We start from the raw sequence: 18,943 nt of genomic DNA, 5'->3' as shown, positions 1-18,943 counted from the left end.
TGCAATCCCCATTGAAATACCAACATATTTCAAAGTTAGTGGAAACTATATTCCAATTTTATAGGATCACAAAAGATCCAGAATAGCCAAAGTCACCTTGCAAAGGAAAAAAAAATCTGTAAGCATCATAATTCCTGAATTCAAGTTATGTTACAAAGCTGAAGTAATCAAAATAGTATGGTGCTGGCACAAAAATAAACAAAAATATCAATAGAACAGAATAGAAAATCCAGAAATAAACCTACAATTAGAGTCAATTAATTTTTGGCAAAGCAGGAAAGAATATCCAACGTGAAAAACAATATCTCTTCAACAAATGGTTTTGGGTAAACTGGATAGCTATGTGCAAAATAATGAAAATGTACCAGTTTCTCACACCATATACAAAAATAAATTCATTTTTTCCATGTAATTTTTATTCATTTATTTTTATATTAAATATAATTTATTGTCAAATTGGTTTCCATGCAACACCCAGTGCTCAAGACACCACGTGCCCTCCTCAATGCCCATCACCCACTTTCCCCTCTCCCACACCCTGCATCAACCCTCAGTTTGTTCTCAGTTTTTAAGAGTCTCTTATGGTTTGCATCTCTCCCTCTCTGTAACTTTTTCCCCCTCCCCCTCCCCCATGGTCTTCTGCTGAGTTTCTCAGGATCCACACAAGAGTGAAAACATATGGTATATGTTTTTTTCTGTATGACTTATTTCATTTAGCATAATACTCTCCAGTTCCATCCACGTTGCTACAAATGGCCAGATTTCATTCTTTCTCATTGCCAAATAGTATTCCATTGTATATATAAACCACATATTTTTTATCCATTGGTCAGTTGATGGACATTTAGGGTCTTTACATAATTTGGCTATTGTTGAAAGTGCTGCCATAAACATTAGGGTACAAGTGCCCCTATGCATCAGCACTCCTGTATCAGTTGGGCAAATTCCTAGCAGTGCTATTGCTGGGTCATAAGGTAGATCTATTTTTAATTTTTTGAGGAACATCCACACTGTTTTCCAGAGCGGCTGCATCAGTTTGCATTCCTACCAAAAATGCAAGAGGGTTCCTGTTTCTCCACATCCTCTCCAGCATCTGTAGTCTCTTGATTTGTTCATTTTAGCCACTCTGAATGTCATGAGGTGGTATCTGAGTGTGGTTTTGATTTGTATTTCCCTGATGAGGAGTGAAGTTGAACATCTTTTCATGTGTCTGTTGGCCATCTGGATGTCTTCTTTAGAAAAGTGTCTATTCATGTCTTCTTTCCATTTCTTCACTGGATTATTTGTTTTTTGGGGTGTGGAGTTTGGTGAGTTCTTTATATATTTTGTATTCTAGCCCTTTATACAATATCTCATACAAAAATAAATTTAGAATGGATTAGAGACCTAAATGTGAGACCTGAAACCATAAAAATCCTGGAGGAGATAGGCAGTAACTTTTTGAGAGCTCCTGTGGCAACTTTTTCTAGATATGTCTCCTGAGGCAAAGGAAGCAAAGGCAAAAATAAATCCCTGGGACTACATCAAAATAAAAAGGTTTTATACAGCAAAGGAAACAATCAACAAAACTGAAAGTCAACATTCGGAATGGGAGAAGATGTTTGCAACTAAAATATTTGATAAAGGGTTAGTACCTAAAATATATTAAAGACATAAAATTCAACACTCAAAAACAATCCAATTAAAAATAGGCAGAAGGCATGAATAGACATTTTTCCAAAGAAGATAAGATAAGATGGCCAACAGACATATGAAAAGATGCTCAACATCACTGGTTATCAGGGAAATACAAATGAAAACTACAATATCACCTCACACCTGTCAGAATGGCTAAAATCAACAACACAAGAAACAAAAGTTTTGGCGAGGACGTGAAGAAAAGGGAACTCTATTACACTGTTAGTGGGACGTATGAAAAGATGCTCAATATCAGTGATCATCAGGGAAATGCTAATAAAATCTACAATGATATCACTTCACACCTGTCAGAATTGCTAAAGTTAAGAACACAGGTGTCAGCAGCTCTTGGTGAGAATGTGGAAATAGGGAATACCTCTTACACTTCTGGTGATTATGCAAACTCCTGCAGCTTCTCTGGAAAGCAGCGTGGAGGTAGCTCAGTTAAAAACAAAACTACCTTACTATCTAGAAATTGCACTACTAGGTATTTATCCAAAGGGCATGAAAATACTAATTCAAAAGGATAACATGCACCCCGATGTTTATAGAAGCATTATCTATAATAGCCAAATTATGGAAACAGCCCAAATGTCCATTGACTGATGAATGGACAAAGATGTAGTATATATTTACAATGGAATATTATTCAGCCATGAAAAAGAATGAAATCCCCCCATTTGCAATGATGTGCATGGAGCTAGAGATTATTATGCTAAGCAAAATAAGTCAGTCAGAGACAGAGAAATACCATATGATTTCACTCATATGTGGAATTTAAGAAAAATATACAGTGATCATAGGGGAAGAAAGAGAGGAAAACCAAGAAACAGACTCTTAACTATAGAGGAGAAACTGATGGTTAACAGAGGGAAGGGCAGTGGGCTGGAAGGATGGGTTAATAGGCGAGGAGTTTAAGGATTGCCCTTGTTGTGATGAGTCCAAGGTGTTTTATGTAGCTGTTGAATTACTGAATTGTACACCTGAAGCTAACATTATACTGTATGCTAACTAACTGGAATTTAAATACAAATTAAAAAATAAAGATTTATGGTTACCAGAAGCAAGGGGTGGTGGGACAGGGAATGGGATGAAGGTAGTCAAAAAGTACAAATTTCAGTTATAAAAGAAATAAGTACTAGGAATGTAATGTATGTTACTATGGTTAACATTTCTGTGTGACATATGTGAAATTGGTTAAGAGAATAGAATCTGAGAATTTTCATTAAAAGGAAAAACTATTGTTTTCTTTTTCTTCTTTTTTTGTATGTCTAGGAGAAGATAGATGTTAACTAAACTTATTGAGGTAGTCATTTCATAATAAATATAAGTCAAGTCATTGTGCTGTACAAATTGAACTTATACAGTGTTGTATGTCAATTATGTCTCAATAAAACTGGGAGAAAATTAATGGTCAAGCAGATAAATACTAAGCAGAGATAGGGACATGTCCAAAGGACACAGGATCCCACATGAAAGCTTGCCATGGCCAAATCTGGAAATACTTGAGCTATAAACAAATATGAGTATTATGCTATATTCTAATGGAAAATGCCCATATATCTTGCTGATATGAAAAATGATTGAATTCATCAATAAATAATAAATAATAGTTCTTAGCAAATAATTTTAATAAATACATGTAGAAAAAAGACAAATAGAAAACCAGCAGTATGATATCACAGTAATAATTGCTGAGGGCAAAATTCACTCATGAAAGCTTAAATTAGTGGGAGAAACTGGATATATCAGCATAGCCTCAAAGTATATCTTTCTGAAGTCTATTAATTACTCTGGTAGTTTTAACATATTCCTCAAAACTCTATTATACTTTTTTCTTCAGACAATGGAGCTTAATTCCATATTACTCAACTGTAGGCTAGACTTAGCTGAACTTAGACTCTTTTAAAGAAAAGTAAATGTCAAGGGAAAAAGAGAACATTTATAGTGGAGAAATCTGGCAGAAATCACCTTAACCAAGTCATCAAGATTAACATTTTTTTCCACCTTAACCAAGTCACCAAGATTAACATTACTTTTCATAATTTTTTAAAAGTTTACCTATGTTTTTTTTTAGAGAGAGACACACAGCATTAGTAGGGGAGGGGCAGAGAGAGAAGGAGACACAGAATCCGAAGGAAGCTCCAGACTCTGAGATGCCAGCACAGAGCCCAATGCAGGGCTTGAACTCACGAAGCATGAGATCATGACCTGAGCTGAAGTCGGACACTCCACTGACTGAGCCACCCAGGCGCCCCAAGATTAGCATTTTTAATAAGTCATGTTGATATTCATTTACCCTCTGATAGGAAGTATTGAGAAAGGAACATCAAAGAAATGAGAAAATATCAGAAAAATCCAAACTGGCAGGCAATCTGTAATATACCTGGACGGTACTTTTAAAAAATTGTCAAGGTCTCGACAGACAAGGAAAGACTAAGAAAGTGTTACTGATTTGAGAAGATTAAGGAGATATGCCGACTGAATGCAATATGGTGTTTCTGATTGAGTCATGAGGCCAATAAAGATTTTAGTGGAAAAAAAACAGAATAAAGTTTGTGGTTTAGTTAGTAGCATTATACCAATTACTAGTTTTGATAAATGTGTTTTGTTTATAAAATGCTACCCTTAACAAAAACTGAGTGAAAAGTATATGGGTAATCTCTGTAATATCATCTTTGAAACTTTTCTGTAAATCTAGAATTGTTTCAAATAGAAAAAATTTAAAACAAACATAAAAAGTAGAGATACTGACGACTTGAACAATAAATAGAATACACTTAAACGATTATCTTTGTAGAAAGTTCCACACACGACCAGTAAAGACTTTTTTTCTGCACATAGGGAATATCCATAAAAAGCAATAATGTACTAAGCCATAAATAAAACCCCAGAAAACTCCAAAGGGTCACTATCGTCCAGATTACTTTTTGACAATAATTTAATAAGAAATTTGTAACAAAAAATAGCAACAAAATCACGTATTGGTTTATTAAATTATATATTACTAAATACACCTTTGATACTTTTAATGCTTAAGTTAAAGAAAATCATAAAGGATATAAATAGATATTTAAAACAGTATGATAATTAAAATAGTACACGTCAAAAATTTATCAGACAGGGGTGCCTGACTGGCTCAGTCAGTGGAGCTCACAACTCGTGACTTCACGGTTGTGAGTTCAAGCCCCACATTGGGTGTAGAGATTACTTAAAAATAAAATCTTAAAAAAGTCGTCAGATAGATCAAGCAGTATTTAGAGAAAAGTATGCAGCTTTAAATAAATAAATCATATATAGTACCTAAAGTATATAAACATTCAATTTAGGAAGTTGAAGAAGAGGAATAGGGCAAGTCTAAAAAAGAAAAGAGGAAATTATAATGATCAAGAGAAAATAAATTAGAGAATCAAAATGGAGATAAATAATACCAAATTATGGTTGTTTAAAAATAGTAACACGATAGATGGATCTCTGGTGAAACTTACAATATAATGTGCACATAAAACACATACAATGAAAAATAGGAAATGAATTTTGACATAACAGAACGGTAAAACTAGTAGAGTATCATGAAAAAGCAATGGCCATAATTTGAAAACCTAGATGAAATGGATAAATTCCTAGGAAAATATAAAATGCCAAAACTGACTTAAGTAAAACTAAAGAATTTTAATAGACTGATAAGTATTAAAGAAATTGATAAGTTAATCAAAGGCCTCCTTTCTCCTGAAACATCAGCTATAGATTGTTTTACCAAACATTTTTGTTTGAGGTATAATTGACATACAATGTTATATTAGTCTCAGGTGTACATATGTATATTTTGCTAAATGGTCACTACTATTTCCAATTACTACCTGTCACCTCAGAAAGTTAATACAGTATTATTGACTATGTTCCTCATGCTATATGTTACATCTCCACAACTTACATGTACATGACTGTTAAACAACTTGGGGTTAAGGGTCCTGACATCCACAGAGTCAAGAATCTGCATGTAGGTTTTGACTCCCGCAAAACTTTACTAATAGTCTACTGTTGACAAGAAGTCTTACTGGTAGTCAAAGCATAAGAGACTGTTAAAAACTGAGAACAAACTGAGGGTTGATGGGGGGTGGGAGGGAGGGGAGGGTGGGTGATGGGTATTGAGGAGGGCACCTTTTGGGATGAGCACTGGGTGTTGTATGGAAACCAATTTGTCAATAAATTTCATATATATATAAAAAAAAATAAAAAATAAAAATATAAAATAAAAAAAAAAAGAAGAAGTCTTACTGGTAGTTGATCAACAGTTTATTAACTTTTGATTAACACATATTTTGTACATGTATTATGTACTATTCTTAGTATTATATACTGTATTCTTATAATAAAATAAGCTAGAGAAAAGAAATGTTATTAAAAATACCACAAAGGAGAGAAAATACATTTCCAGTACTTTACTGTAAAAATGTGTATATAAGTGGGCCCATGCAGTTCAAATTGGCAGTATTTAGGGGTCAACTATATTTATTTTATAACTGGAAATTTGTACTTCTTAAACCCTTTCACCCATTTCATGTCCCTAATGCCCCTCCCCTCTGGCGACCACCAATCTGTTCTCTGTTTTTATGAAATGGGATTGTGTTTTGTTTTGCTTGTTAGATTAAACACGTAAGAGAAATCATGTGGTATTTGTCCTGTTCTGACTTATTTCACTTAGAATAAAACCTCAAGGTCTATCCATGTTATCACAGATGGCAAGATATCATTTTTTGTGATATATATCCTATACATATATATATATGTATATATATATATTTCACATATCTTTTAAAATTAATATTTTTGTTTTATTTAAATAGATACCCAGTAGTGGAATAGCTCAATCCTAAGTACTATCTTTATTGTTAATTTCTTGAAAAACCTGCTTTCATAGTAGCTGCGTCAATTTCCATTGCCACCAACAGCACATAAGTGTTGCCTTTTAACCACATCATTGCCATCACTCGTTTTATCTTGTTTTTTTTTTTTTTTTTTTTTTAATTTTTTTTTTTTTTAAACATTTATTTACTTTTGAGACAGAGAGAGACAAAGCATGAACGGGGGAGGGTCAGAGAGAGGGAGACACAGAATCTGAAACAGGCTCCAGGCTCCGAGCTGTCAGCACAGAGCCCGACGCGGGGCTCGAACTCACGGACGGACCACGAGATCATGACCTGAGCTGAAGTCGGCCGCTTAACCGACTGAGCCACCCAGGTGCCCCTTATCTTGTTTTTTAAGTAGCCATTATGTCTTCTTTAGAGAAGTGTCTATTCATGTTTTCTGCCCATTTCTTCACTGGATTATTTGTTTTTCGGGTGTGGAGTTTGGTGAGCTCTTTATAGATTTTGGATACTGGCCCTTTGTCCGATATGTCACTTGCAAATATCTTTTCTCATTCCATTGGTTGCCTTTTAGTTTTGTTGATTGTTTCCTTTGCTCTGCAGAAGCTTTTTATCTTCATGAGGTCCCAATAGTTCATTTTTCCTTAAAATTCCCTTGCCTTTGGGGATGTGTCAAGTAAGAAATTGCTGCGGCTGAGATCAGAGAGGTTTTTTCCTGCTTTCTCCTCTGGGTTTTGATGGTTTCCTGTCTCACATTCAGGTCCTTTGCCATTTTGAGTTTGTTTTTGTGAATGGTGTCAGAAAGTGGTCTAGTTTCATCCTTCTGCATGTTGCTGTCCAGTTCTCCCAGCACCATTTGTGAAGGAGACTGTCTTTTTTCCATTGGATATTATTTCCTGCTTTGTCAAAGATTAGTTGGCCATACTTTTGTGGGTCTGATTCTCGGGTTTCTATTCTATTCCATTGGTCTATGTGTCTGTTTCTGTGCCAATACCATGCTGTCTTGATGATTATAGCTTTGCAGTAGAGGCTAAGGTCTGGGATTGTGATGCCTCCTGCTTTGATCTTCTTCTTCAAAATTACTTTGGCTATTCGGGGACTTTTGTGGTTCCATACAAATTTTAGAATTGCTTGTTCTAGCTTCAAGAAGAATGCTGATGCAATTTTGATTGGGATTGCATTGAATGTGTAGATAGCTTTGGGTAGTATTGACATTTTAACAATATTTATTCTTGCAATCCATGAGCACAAAATGTTTTTCCATTTCTTTATATCTTCTTCAATTTCCTTCATAAGCTTTCTATAGTTTTCAGCATACAGATCTTTTATATCTTTGGTGAGGTTTATTCCTAGGTATTTTATGCTTCTTGGCGCAATTGTGAATGGGATCAGTTTATTTGTCTTTCTGTTGCTTCATTATTAGTGTATAAGAATGTAACTGATTTCTGCACATTGATTTTGTATCCTGCGACTTTGCCGAATTCATGTATCAGTTCTAGCAGACTTTTGGTGGAGTCTATTGGGTTTCACATGTATAATATCATGCCATCTGCAAAAAGTGAAAGCTTAACTTCATCTTTGCCAATTTTGATGACTTTGATTTGTTTTTGATGTCTGATTGCTGATGCTAGCACTTCCAACACTATGTTAAACAACAGCGGTGAGAGTGGACATGCCTGTCGTGTTCCTGATCTCAGGGGGAAAGCTCTCAGTTTTTCCCCATTGAAGATGATATTCCTTGTGGGCTTTTCATAAATGGCTTTTAAGATGTTTAAGTGTGTTCCTTCTATCCCGACTTTCTCGAGGGTTTTTATTAAGAAAGGATGCTGAATTTTGTCAAATCCTTTTTCTGAATCGATTGACAGGATCATATGGTTCTTATCTTTTCTTTAATTAATGTGATGTATCACATTGAATGATTTGCGAATGTTGAACCAGGCCTGCAGCCCGGGAATGAATCCCACTTGGTCATGGTGTATAATTCTTTTTATATGCTGTTGAATTCGATTTGCTAGTATCTTATTGAGAATTTTTGCATCCATATTCATCAGGGATATTGGCCTGTAGTTCTCTTATTTTTCTGGGTCTCTGTCTAGTTTAGGAATCAAAGTAATGCTGCTTCATGGCCAACAGGCACATGGAAAGATGCTCAACGTTGCTCCTCATCAGGGCAATACAAATCAAAACCACACTCAGATATCACCTAACACCAGTCAGAGTGTCTAAAATGAACAAATCAGGAGACTATAGATGCTAGCGAGGATGGATGTGGAGAAATGGGAACCTTCTTGCACTGTTGGGGGGAATGCAAACTGGTGCAGCCACTCTGGAAAACAGTGTGGAGGTTCCTCAAAAAATTAAAAATAGATCTACCCTATGACCCAGCAGTAGCCTGCTAGGAATTTACCCAAGGGATACAGGAGTGCTGATGCATAAGGGCACTTGTACCCCAATGTTTATAGCAGCACTTTCAACAATAGCCAAATTATGGAAAGAGCCTAAATGTCCATCAACTGATGAATGGGTAAAGAAATTGTGGTTTATGTACACAATGGTATACTATGTGGCAATGAAAAAGAATGAAATCTGGCCATTTGTAGCAACATGGATGGAACTGAAGAGTGTTATGCTAACTGAAATAAGTCATACAAAGACAGATACCATATGGTTTCACTCTTACGTGGATCCTGAGAAACTTAATAGAAGTCCATGGGGGAGGGGAAGGAAAAAAAAGAGGTTAGAGAGGGAGGGAGCCAAAACATAAGAGACTCTTAAAAACTGAGAACAGAGGGGAGGGAAGATGGCGGCGTAGGAGGACGCTGGGCTCACCGCGCGTCCTGCTGATCACTTAGATTCCACCTACACCTGCCTAAATAACCCAGAAAACCGCCAGAGGATTAGCAGAATGGAGTCGCCAGACCCAAGTGCAGACGAGAGGCCCACGGAAGAGGGTAGGAAGGGCGGCGAGGCGGTGCGCGCTCCACGGACTGGCGGGAGGGAGCCGGGTCAGAGGGGCGGCTCGCCAGCCAAGCAGAGCCCCCGAGTCTGGCTGGCAAAAGCGGAGGGGCCTGACGGACTGTGTTCCGACAGTAAGCGCAACTTAGCGTCTGGGAGGTCATAAGTTAACAGCTCTGCTCGGAAAGCGGGAAGGCTGGAGGACAATGGGAGGGAGAGCTGCGGAGCTCCCGGACGACAGAGCTCAGTTTGGTGGGGAAAAAAGGCGCTCGCCAGCGCCATCTCCCCCGCCCATCCCCCAGCCAAAATCCCAAAGGGAACCGGTTCCTGCCACGGAAATTGCTCGCTCCGCGGTTCCTGCCAGGGAAATTGCTCGCTCCACGCAAACACCCAACTCTGTGCTTCTGCGGAGCCAAACCTCCCGCAGCGGATCTGACTCCCTCCAGCTGCCACAGGGCCCCTCCTGAAGTGGATCACCTAAGGAGAAGTGAGCTAAGCCTGCCCCCCCTGCCGCCGTGCACCTTGCCTACCCACCCCAGCTAATACGCCAGATCCCCAGCATCACAAGCCTGGCAGTGTGCAAGTAGCCCAGACGGGCCACGCCACCCCACAGGGAATCCCGCCCCTAGGAGAGGGGAAGAGAAGGCACACACCAGTCTGACTGTGGCCCCACCGGTGGGCTGGGGGCAGACATCAGGTCGGACTGCGGCCCCGCCCACCAACTCCAGTTATACACCACAGCACAGGGGAAGTGCCCTGCAGGTCCTCACCACACTAGGGACTATCCAAAATGACCAAGCGAAAGAATTCCCCTCAGAAGAATCTCCAGGAAATAACAACAGCTAATGAGCTGATCAAAAAGGATTTAAATAATATAACAGAAAGTGAATTTAGAAAAATAGTCATAAAATTAATCGCTGGGCTTGAAAACAGTATACAGGGCAGCAGAGAATCTCTTGCTACAGAGACCAAGGGACTAAGGAACAGTCACGAGGAGCTGAAAAACGCTTTAAAGGAAATGCAAAACAAAATGCAAACCACCACGGATCGGATGGAAGAGGCAGAGGAGAGAATAGGTGAACTAGAAGATAAAGTTATGGAAAAAGAGGAAGCTGAGAAAAAGAGAGATAAAAAATCCAGGAGTATGAGGGGAAAATTAGAGAACTAAGTGATACACTAAAAAAGAAATAATATACGCATAATTGGTTTCCCAGAGGAGGAAGAGAGAGGGAAAGGTGCTGAAGGGGTACTTGAAGAAATTATAGCTGAGAACTTCCCTGAACTGGGGAAGAAAAAAGGCATTGAAATCCAAGAGGCACAGAGAACTCCCTTCAGACGTAACTTGAATCGATCTTCTGCACGACATATCATAGTGAAACTGGCAAAAAACAAGGATAAAGAGAAAATTCTGAAAGCAGCAAGGGGTAAACGTGCCCTCACATATAAAGGGAGACCGATAAGACTCGTGACTGATCTCTCTTTTGAAACTTGGCAGGCCAGAAAGGATTGGCACGAGATTTTCAGTGTGCTAGACAGAAAAAATATGCAGCCGAGAATCCTTTATCCAGCAAGTCTGTCATTTAGAATAGAAGGAGAGATAAAGGTCTTCCCAAACAAACAAAAACTGAAGGAATTTGTCACCACTAAACCAGCCCTACAAGAGATCCTAAGGGGGACCCTGTGAAACAAAGTACCAGAGACATCACTACAAGCATAAAACATGCAGACAACACAATGACTCTAAACCCGTATCTTTCTATAATAACACTGAATGTAAATGGATTAAATGCACCAACCAAAAGACATAGGGTATCAGAATGGATAAAAAAACAAGACCCATCTATTTGCTGTCTACAAGAGACTCATTTTAGACCTGAGGACACCTTTAGATTCAGAGTGAGGGGATGGAGAACTATTTATCATGCTACTGGAAGCCAAAAGAAAGCTGGAGTAGCCATACTTATATCAGACAAACCAGACTTTAAATTAAAGGCTGTAACAAGAGATGAAGAAGGACATTATATAATAGTTACAGGGTCTATCCATCAGGAAGAGCTAACAATTATAAATGTCTATGCGCCGAATCCAGAAGCCCCCAAATATATAAAACAATTACTCATAAACATAAGCAACCTTATTGCTAAGAATGTGGTAATTGCAGGGGACTTTAACACCCCACTTACAGAAATGGATAGATCATGTAGACACACGGTCAATAAAGAAACAAGGGCCCTGAATGAGACATTGGATCAGATGGATTTGACAGATCTATTTAGAACTCTGCATCCCAAAGCAACAGAATATACTTTCTTCTCGAGTGCACATGGAACATTCTCCAAGATAGATCATATACTGGGTCACAAAACAGCCCTTCATAAGTTTACAAGAATTGAAATTATACCATGCATACTTTCAGACCACAATGCTATGAAGCTTGAAATCAACCACAGGAAAAAGTCTGGAAAACCTCCAAAAGCATGGAGGTTAAAGAACACCCTACTAACAAATGAGTGGGTCAACCAGGCAATTAGAGAAGAAATCAAAAAATATATGGAAACAAACGAAAATGAAAATACAACAATCCAAACGCTTTGGGACGCAGCGAAGGCAGTCCTGAGAGGAAAATACATTGCAATCCAGGCCTATCTCAAGAAACAAGAAAAATCCCAAATACAAAATCTAACAGCACACCTAAAGGAAATAGAAGCAGAACAGCAAAGACACCCCAAACCCAGCAGAAGAAGAGAAATAATAAAGATCAGAGCAGAAATAAACAATATAGAATGTAAAAACACTGTAGAGCAGATCAACGAAACCAAGAGTTGGTTTTTTGAAAAAAGAAACAAAATTGACAAACCTCTAGCCAGGCTTCTCAAAAAGAAAAGGGAGATGACCCAAATAGATAAAATCATGAATGAAAATGGAATGATTACAACCAATCCCTCAGAGATACAAACAATTATCAGGGAATACTATGAAAAATTATATGCCAACAAATTGGACAACCTGGAAGAAATGGACAAATTCCTGAACACCCACACTCTTCCAAAACTCAATCAGGAGGAAATAGAAAGCTTGAACAGACCCATACCCAGCGAAGAAATTGAATCGGTTATCAAAAATCTCCCAACAAATAAGAGTCCAGGACCAGATGGCTTCCCAGGGGAGTTCTACCAGACATTTAAAGCGGAGATAATACCTATCCTTCTCAAGCTATTCCAAGAAATAGAAAGGGAAGGAAAACTTCCAGACTCATTCTATGAAGCCAGTATTCCTTTGATTCCTAAACCAGACAGAGACCCAGTAAAAAAAGAGAACTACAGGCCAATATCCCTGATGAATATGGATGCAAAAATTCTCAATAAGATACTAGCAAATCGAATTCAACAGCATATAAAAAGAATGATTCACCATGATCAAGTGGGATTCATTCCTGGGATGCAGGGCTGGTTCAACATTCGCAAATCAATCAACGTGATACATCACATTAACAAAAAAAAAAGAGAAGAACCATATGATCCTGTCAATCGATGCAGAAAAGGCCTTTGACAAAATCCAGCACCCTTTCTTAATAAAAACCCTTGAGAAAGTCGGGATAGAAGGAACATACTTACACATCATAAAAGCCATTTATGAAAAGCCCACAGCTAACATCATCCTCAACGGGGAAAAACTGAGAGCTTTTCCCCTGAGATCAGGAGCACGACAGGGATGCCCACTCTCACCGCTGTTGTTTAACATAGTGCTGGAAGTTCTAGCATCAGCAATCAGACAACAAAAGGAAATCAAAGGCATCAAAATTGGCAAAGATGAAGTCAAGCTTTCGCTTTTTGCAGATGACATGATATTATACATGGAAAATCCGATAGACTCCACCAAAAGTTTGCTAGAACTGATACATGAATTCAGCAAAGTGGCAGGATACAAAATCAATGTACAGAAATCAGTTGCATTCTTATACACTAACAACGAAGCAACAGAAAGACAAATAAAGAAACTGATCCCATTCACAATTGCACGAAGAAGCATAAAATACCTAGGAATAAATCTAACCAAAGATGTAAAGGATCTGTATGCTGAAAACTATAGGAAGCTTATGAAGGTAATTGAAGAAGATTTAAAGAAATGGAAAGACATTCCCTGCTCATGGATTGGAAAAATAAATATTGTCAAAATGTCAATACTACCCAAAGCTATCTACACATTCAATGCAATCCCAATCAAAATTGCACCAGCATTCTTCTCGAAACTAGAACAAGCAATCCTAAAATTCATATGGAACCACAAAAGGCCCCGAATAGCCAAAGGAATTTTGAAGAAGAAGACCAAAGCAGGAGGCATCACAATCCCAGACTTTAGCCTCTACTACAATGCTGTAATCATCAAGACAGCATGGTATTGGCACAAAAACAGACACATAGACCAATGGAATAGAATAGAAACCCCAGAACTAGACCCACAAACGTATGGCCAACTCATCTTTGACAAAGCAGGAAAGAACATCCAATGGAAAAAAGACAGCCTCTTTAACAAATGGTGCTGGGAGAACTGGACAGCAACATGCAGAAGGTTGAAACTAGACCACTTTCTCACACCATTTACAAATATAAACTCAAAATGGATAAAGGACCTAAATGTGAGACAGGAAACCATCAAAACCTTAGAGGAGAAAGCAGGAAAAGACCTCTCTGACCTCAGCCGTAGCAATCTCTTACTCGACACATCCCCAAAGGCAAGGGAATTAAAAGCAAAAGTGAATTACTGGGACCTTATGAAGATAAAAAGCTTCTGCACAGCAAAGGAAACAACCAACAAAACTAAAAGGCAACCAACGGAATGGGAAAAGATATTTGCAAATGACATATCGGACAAAGGGCTAGTATCCAAAATCTATAAAGAGCTCACCAAACTCCACACCCGAAAAACAAATAACCCAGTGAAGAAATGGGCAGAAAACATGAATAGACACTTCTCTAAAGAAGACATCCAGATGGCCAACAGGCACATGAAAAGATGTTCAGCGTCGCTCCTTATCAGGGAAATACAAATCAAAACCACACTCAGGTATCACCTCACGCCAGTCAGAGTGGCCAAAATGAACAAATCAGGAGACTATAGATGCTGGCGAGGATGTGGAGAAACGGGAACCCTCTTGCACTGTTGGTGGGAATGCAAATTGGTGCAGCCGCTCTGGAAAGCAGTGTGGAGGTTCCTCAGAAAATTAAAAATAGACCTACCCTATGACCCAGCAATAGCACTGCTAGGAATTTACCCAAGGGATACAGGAGTACTGATGCATAGGGGCACTTGTACCCCAATGTTCATAGCAGCACTCTCAACAATAGCCAAATTATGGAAAGAGCCTAAATGTCCATCAACTGATGAATGGATAAAGAAATTGTGGTATATATACACAATGGAATACTACGTGGCAATGAGAAAAAATGAAATATGGCCTTTTGTATCAACATGGATGGAACTGGAGAGTGTAATGCTAAGTGAAATAAGCCATACAGAGAAAGACAGATACCATATGGTTTCACTCTTATGTGGATCCTGAGAAACTTAACAGGAACGCATGGGGGAGGGGAAGGAAAAAAAAAAGAGGTTAGAGTGGGAGAGAGCCAAAGCATAAGAGACTGTTAAAAACTGAGAGCAAACTGAGGGTTGATGGGGGGTGGGAGGGAGGGGAGGGTGGGTGATGGGTATTGAGGAGGGCACCTTTTAGGATGAGCACTGGGTGTTGTATGGAAACCAATTTGTCAATAAATTTCATATATATATAAAAAATAAAGGTGCATCTGGTTACTCTTTCAAAAAAAAAAAACTGAGAACAAACTGAGGGTTGATAGGGGTGGGAGGGAGGGGATGGTGGGTGATGGGTATTGAGGAGGGCACCTTTTGGAATGAGCACTGGGTGTTGTATGGAAACCAATTTGACAATAAATTTTATATTCAAAAAGTAAATAGCCATTATGACTTGTGTAAGATATGTCGTTATGGTTCTCATTTGAATTTCCCTGATGATAAATGATGTTGAGCATCTTTTCATGTCCCTTTTGGCTATCTGTATATCTTCTTTGGAAAAATGTCTATTCAATCCTCTGCCCATGTTTTTCTTTAGAAGTTTCAGGTAACACAGGGAGTAGTGAAGGCAAGTGCAAGGCTGCTGTGGGAGTTGCCGACCTTGGGCCTGTAAAACCTCGAGGGTTAATCCTCTTTATTATAAGCACCTTCTAAATCTTGTTCATTACTGTTGTACCACTCTACTCTTTCAGTTTTAAAGGGAGATGGGCAGATCGTGACTCCCAGGCGTCCTGCAAAGTAGGCAGGTCACCTTTGGGGGCAGCTATTATCCGCTCAAAAATTAATCTCACATTAGCAGTGAGAATTTGGGCACCACATTGAATTATTATTTTCCTTACTCATAGGTTTGTCATCCTCTGCCCTTTTTTAAAGCTATTATTTTATTGTTACTAAGTTGTATTTCTTCATATATTTTGGATTAACCTTTTATCAGATGTATGATATATTCTCCCATTCAGTGGGTTGTGTTTTCATTTTGCTGATGGTTTCATTTGCTGTCCAAATACTTTTTATTTTGATGTAGTCCTATTCATTTATTTTTGCTTTTGTTTTCCTTGCTTTTGAAATCATATTTTAAAAAATCACTAAGACAAATGTAAAGGAGATTACCAGGTATGTTTTTTTAATGTTTTTATTTATTTTGGAGAGGTGGGGGAGGGAAAGAGAGAGGGGGATAGAGCATGTGAAGCAGGCTCTCTGCTGAGATCCCATGTGGGGCTTAAACTCATAAACCTTGAAATCATGACATGAGCCAAAGCTGGACATTTAACCAACTTAGCCACCCAGGCATCCCATATCAGTGGTATGGTTTCAGGCCTTACATTAAAAGACTGTAATCTATTTGAGCTGATTTTTGTATATGGTGTATGATAGTGCTCCAGTTTCATTCTTTTATATGTAGCTTTCCAGTTCCCCAACAGTATTTATTGAAAAGACTGTTTCTTTTCCATTGTATATTCTTGTTAACTTTGCCAAAATTTAATTGGCCATATAAGTGTGGGTTTACTTCTTGGCTTTTTATTATGTTTCATTAAACTCAGTGCCTGTTTTTTGCCCATAACATACTGTTTTGATTACAATAGCTTCATAGTGCACTTAGAAATCATAGAGCATGAGGGGCGCCTGGGTGGCTTAGTGTGTTGAGCTTTTGACTTCAGCTCAGGTCATGATCTTGTGGTTTGTGGGTTCGAGCCCACATTGGGCTCTATGCTGACAGCTGATTTTTTCTTTCCCAAGATTGCTTTGGTTATACATGGTCTTTTACATTTTCATACAAATTTTAGGGTTGTTTATTATATTCATGTAAAAAATAGCATTGGACCTTTCATCAAGGGTGCATTATATCTGCAGATATCTTTGGGTAATATGGACATTTTAATGATATTAATTCTTCCCATCCTTGAGCACAAAAATCTTTTCATTTATTTGTATCTTCTTCATTTTTTTTCATCCATGCCTTATAGTTTTCAGTGAACATGTCTTTCACCTTCTTGGTTAAATTTATTCCTAGATGTTTTATTCTTTATACAATCATAAATGGTATTTTTTTCTTGACTAATCTTTCTGATAGTCCATTACAAGTGTATAAAAATTCAAGAGATCTTTATATTAATTGGTATTTTTACTGAATGTGTTTATTCATTCTATCATTTTTTGATGGGGTTCCTAGGGCTTTCTATATATACTATCAGGTCATCTGCTAATACTAAAAGTTTCATTTCTTCCTTTCCAATTTTGGATGCATTTAATTTTTTTCTTGGCTAATTGCTATGGCTCAGATTTTCAATATATTGTTGAATAAAAATGTTAACTGTGGATAGCAGACATCCTTGCCTTGTTCCTGATCTTAAAGGAAAACCTTTCATTTTTTTCACCATTGAGTATGATTTTGGCTGTGGGTTTTTCATATTTGATCTTTATTATGTTGAAGTATGTTCCCTCTATACCCACTTTGTTGAGAGTTATGATAAATGGATGTTGAATTTGCCAAACGCTTTTTCTACATATATTGAAATGATTTTATGATTAGTTTCCTTTCATTTTGTTAATATGGTGCAGCATGTTGATTGATTTGCAGGTGTTGAACCATCCTTGCATCACTGGAATAAATCCACTTAATCACGATTCTTTTCGTGTATTGTTAAATTCAATTTGCTAATGGATTATAGACCTAAATGTGAGACTTGAAATCATAAAAACTCTAGAGGAGAACAGTGGCAGTAATCTCTTTTATATTGGCTGTAGCAACTTTTTTCTAGATATGTCCCTTGAGGCAAGGAAAACAGAAGTAAAAATAAGCTACTGGGACTATATCAAAATAAAAAGCTTCTGGGGGCGCCTGAGTGGCTCAGTTGATTAAGTGTCCAACTTTGGCTCAGGTCATGATCTTGCAGCTGGTGGGCTCAAGTGCCACATTGGGCTCTGTGCTGACAGCTCAGAGCCTGGAGCCTGCTTCAGATTCTGTGTCTCCCTCTCTCTACCCCTCCCCTGCTCACACTGTGTCTGTCTGTCTTTCTTGCAAAAACAAATAAATAGTAAAAAATATTTTTAAAAAGATTCTGCACAAAAAAAGAAACAATAAACAAAACTAGAAGGCAATCTATGGAATGGGAGAAGATAATTGCAAGTAATATATCTGATAAAGGATTTGTATCCAAAACATATAAAGAATTTATCAAATCCATAACCAAAAAGCAAATAATCCAATTAAAAATAGGCAGAAGACATGAATAGATATTTTTCCAAAGAAGACAAACAGATGGCTGACAGACACATGAAAAGATGCTTAAAATCACTCATCACCAGGGAAATACAAATCAAAACTACAATGAGGTATCACCTCACACCTGTCAGAATGGCTAAAATCAACAACACAGGAAAGAACAGGTATTGGCATGGATGTAGAGAAAGGGAACTCTCTTTCACTCTTGGTGGGAATGAAAACTGTTGCAGCCACTGTGAAAAACCCTATGGAGGTTCCTCAAAAGTTAAAAATAGAACTACCCTACAGTCCAGCAATTGCAGTAGTAGGTATTTATCCAAAGAATACAAAAACACTAATTCAAAGGTATACATGCACTCTGATGTTTATAGCAACATTATCAACAATATAAAAATTATGGGAACAACCTAAATGTCCATCAACTGATGAATAAAGAAGTGGTATATATATTCAATGGAATATTACTCAGACATAAAAAGAATGAAATCATGCCATTTAAAATGATGTGGATGGAGCTAGAGAATATTATGCTAAGTGACATAAAGTCAGTCACATATGATTTCATTCACATGTGGCATTTAAGAAACAAAACCAAGGAGCAAAGGAAAAAAAGAGAGAATCAAACCAAGAAACA

General features: G+C 37.8%; 1 non-coding gene and 1 pseudogene across 1 annotated transcript; one reads left to right on the top strand and one right to left on the bottom strand.

Moving 5' to 3' along the window:
- Positions 1–18,943, top strand: part of LOC115506801 — a 93,012-nt pseudogene that overhangs the window by 21,777 nt on the left and 52,292 nt on the right.
- On the bottom strand, positions 15,792–15,940 carry LOC115508006. Its single transcript, XR_003966902.1, has one exon. It is a non-coding gene; the product is annotated as a U12 minor spliceosomal RNA (small nuclear RNA).

Source organism: Lynx canadensis, chromosome X (genome assembly GCF_007474595.2).
Source record: "Lynx canadensis isolate LIC74 chromosome X, mLynCan4.pri.v2, whole genome shotgun sequence".
NCBI classification, from domain to species: Eukaryota; Metazoa; Chordata; class Mammalia; order Carnivora; family Felidae; genus Lynx; species Lynx canadensis.
This window is presented reverse-complemented; position numbering and strand designations above follow the sequence as displayed.